Here is a 3,656-nt window from a genome sequence, read left to right on the forward strand (position 1 = left end):
ATTAAACAAAGTAAATTGTTTTAATCAATTAGTCAACTTATGTAACCGATTAATCTTGTACTTAAGCAAATTTTCAATCCAATTTCCATTTTAAACAGATTTACTCACTTATAAAACAGATAATGGTATTGCTTTTTGTTTTAATCGATTAGACAACTTATATAATTGATTACTATAGAGTAGTTTTAATCCTGAATTTCTAACACCTGTAATAAATATTTATCATATCTCAGACATTCACTAGTACAAAACGCGGAAAAGAAGACGGATAATATGTCGCGGTTTTCAAAAAACCGAAGTATATATAAAGGCGGTGGCATTTTTGCAATTTAAATGAACTTATAGGCCTCGGTTCTCCTTCAACCGAGCCATAAATGCCAAATTACCTCGGTTAACTATTAAAACGAGGCATAATCCTTTTTTAAATTGACCTACAGCATCGGTTGAACTGGACAGAGACAGTAAAATAGCATAGACATCGGGTTTGATAAACAACCGAGTCAGTATTATTGTTTTAGACATCGGGTTTGACAAAGAAGCGTGTGAGTATTATCTTTTCATCTTCAACCATGAAGTGAACTACCCTAATCTCCAGTTCATCTTTCTCTACTCCGCGCAGTTCTTCTTCCTCTGCTTCTCCTCAGTTCTTCTTCCACCGCTCCGTTATCGCCGCACATCCAACCTGCTCCCACGGAAGCCTATTCCTCCGTTAACGCCCGTCGCAGCCACTACACATCAACCACCACCAGGACGCTCGTTCTTGGAATCGATCGAGATCCCTTCGCCTTCCTTGTTTGCCGAAACCCTACCGGACTCCGCCGCCGGGAGCCCCCGCTTCCTTCCTAAGCGGTGGCCTTGCTCCTTGCGCTGCTTGCTCCAAGCCCTGCCACGCCGCCACTGGGAGCCATCAACACCTCGTCGTGTTCGACGGCTGCGAGCGCGGCTTCCACCTCGCCTGGGAGTGCGTCGCCTCTGGATTAAAGAGCAAGCGGTGGCCGTTGGGAGTGAAGCAGCTTCTTGATAACAACTCCTAGGGTTCTAATCCAGATCCCTATCCCCAATTTTAGTGCTGCATGGTGAACAGTCTCAGATCTACATTGCTTCAGCTGTTATCCCCTTTCTCTCCTTTTTGTTTGTTTTGATTTTTCTTTTTATTTTGAGCGGTCCGGTCAGGATTACAGTTTGGTGGTTTGCGTTTTGGCAGATTAAGCTGCCGTCGTATCCCCCACCACCATCGAACAACTATGGGAAAACCAACCCCTTCTAAGTGGGATGATGCACAAAAGTGGCTTTTGGGATTGTCAAAAGGAGGAGAGAAAAGTCACTCCAGAAACAGACCAAGAAACTCAAACGCAGATGATTTGAGACTGATAGCTCCTGTGCCACAGAAGGAGCATGATTACTCAAGTAGTAAGAAGGAAGAGGAAGAGGATCAACAAGGCCCTGCAAGAGGATTGAAGATCAAGCTAGAAAGTTGAGTCCACTAGAAAGTCGAGCAATGGCTTGGGATGAGGCAGGTAATTACTTAACTATTGAGCTTGTTTTTTATCAACTGAATGTATTGAAGGAAAGCTTGTTCTTGGGATGAGATTCATTTCTATGATATAAACTTCGATATGAGGCATTAGCTTTATCTTCTTCGATGATTCGTAAAGTAAAGTGTTTTAATGGTTTTGCTACACTACTTGTGCTGCTAAAACTTCTATTGTTTTGTTTTGTTTTTTTTTATTGTTTTTTTTTAATATTTCTTAGCATGATTGAATTGCAATTGTGATTGCAATTGTGATGTTGTTGTTCTAAGTTACTGCGTGCGATTGCATGGCTTGTGATCTAGCTTCTGCTGTTTAGTGTGAATATTAAAACAATTAGAGACTCTAAATGTTTTAGTCATACGCAGATGACGGAAAAATAGATAGGGACATCAACACTTCAAAGGAGAATGTTGACTTGGTCTAATGGGAATCTCTCTGATGTGTTTGTGTTTATTTTGTAACTTTTTTTAAGGAAGTATTTGCACGGGTTGTTTCAAGTTCCATTATACGATTTGCATGTGGCGATAAGTTAGACAGGGACATCAGTACTTATGCTAAGGATGGTGATTTGTCTTTGGGAATCTCTCTTATGCATAACCAATTTTCATGATATAGACTGAGATTATTAACAAGTTAAATTTTGACGATCCAATGTGTCTAAGAGCAATATTTATCACTTTTCTTAACTGATGAGCAATTTTATACAATTATTTAATTTGATATAACCTCATCTTGGGGTAGCCTGCTTTAAATGCTATGTTGGTAAGTGCATGTGTAATATTGATATTTGGCCAATGATGTATTGATTTGCTCGTAGTATTGACATAACTATTCAATCAAAGATAATCGCACATTTCTTATACTACTGGATTTTGACAGTAGCCATGACTCTTTTTTTTTCCTTTTTACGGATACATGACGGTTTCATTAAAGATGACATATATATATATATATATATATATTCAACACTTGTTACTTTTTTATCTTTCTTCTTTATCAAATGTATCATCTATAATATATAATTTTTTTTCTCTTATGTAGCATGTTGAATATTTATGGTAGAAAGAGTAACTTGCGGGTCTTACTAGATTTGATATGAAAATTTCATTATACTTAGCATATGAAATATCAAATACAAACCCAATCTCTCTGTACATGGAACTAAATCAATGGTGGAGATGTTGAGGGTTTATCTTATTCCAATGTTGACTGTTAACAAAGTTTGTTTGTTAAACCTTTATTTAGGTTCAAGCGTGAAGAGGTGAAGATTCAAGCCTGGGAAAATCACCAGATTAGAAAAGCTGAAATGGAGATGAAGAAAATGGAGGTACAATCCTTACTGGGTTTATGGTTGTTCTTATAATCTAGCATATTATTAGCTAGATATTATGAAATCTAACATATTACAGATTTATTCTCTTTCTCACACTTGGTAAATTTATGCTCAGGAGGAGACGTCAACAAAGCAAATTAAGTTGGGCTTTATCAGTGGAGTTGTTTCAAGGGAAAAATCAGTTCCTTTCGAAAGAATTTTATTTCGTGCTACTAGGGGAAACGTGTTTCTCAAATAGGGCTGTGGTTGATCATTTTGTTCTTGATCTTTCGTCAGAGGAGGTTTAAATTGTGAAATCTAAGTCTTAAGCCTCTTGCAATTAGATATGTAATATAGTACTAGATCATCTATGTTCCTCCTTTTATTTAAAAATATATGAACCAGCAGGGACAAATCTGCTTTGACATAATTGTATATATAATTACTTTTTTTTTATTATGGAAATGTACTCTTGTATTGCTACCACTTCTATCTTCTTAGCTTTTTGGTCCATACAGTCATAGCCTTCCTTTTTTACAGGTTCATTAAAATGTATTTGTCGTCTTTTATTCTGGAGAGAGTGTTAAAAGTAAAATTCTGAAAATATGTGATGCTTTTGAATAAAATATTAGTTTTAATATTTTTGCAGTTTCTATTGCCTCGGTTAAACTCTAAACCGATGCATAAGATTCCCATTTACTACCTCGGTTCATCAGAAACCGAGGTCAAAAGTCCACGAAAAAAAGAGTAAAAAAATGAACACCTTTTACTACCTCGGTTTCATTTGAACCGAGACAAAAACATACACTTTT

The 3,656-nt window shown here is 36.8% G+C and overlaps 2 non-coding genes and 1 pseudogene across 3 annotated transcripts; all 3 read left to right on the forward strand.

Annotated features, from left to right (window-relative positions):
• The first annotated feature begins 473 nt into the window (after nt 1-473).
• Nucleotides 474-3,330, forward strand: LOC148192590 (uncharacterized; annotated as a pseudogene). Its single transcript, XR_015782283.1, has 6 exons — nt 474-1,108; nt 1,205-1,517; nt 1,629-1,654; nt 2,005-2,102; nt 2,778-2,859; nt 2,981-3,330. The product of XR_015782283.1 is annotated as an uncharacterized LOC148192590 (transcript).
• LOC124821831 (small nucleolar RNA R44/J54/Z268 family) lies at nt 1,891-1,977 on the forward strand. Its single transcript, XR_007027496.1, has one exon. It is a non-coding gene; the product is annotated as a small nucleolar RNA R44/J54/Z268 family (small nucleolar RNA).
• Nucleotides 2,044-2,128, forward strand: LOC124821832 (small nucleolar RNA R44/J54/Z268 family). The gene has a single exon (XR_007027497.1). It is a non-coding gene; the product is annotated as a small nucleolar RNA R44/J54/Z268 family (small nucleolar RNA).
• Nucleotides 3,331-3,656: the final 326 nt, after the last annotated feature.

The sequence above is a fragment of the Vigna umbellata genome, chromosome 9 (genome assembly GCF_029865625.1).
Source record: "Vigna umbellata cultivar VRB3 chromosome 9, Vumbellata_1.0, whole genome shotgun sequence".
Lineage (NCBI taxonomy): Eukaryota > Viridiplantae > Streptophyta > Magnoliopsida > Fabales > Fabaceae > Vigna > Vigna umbellata.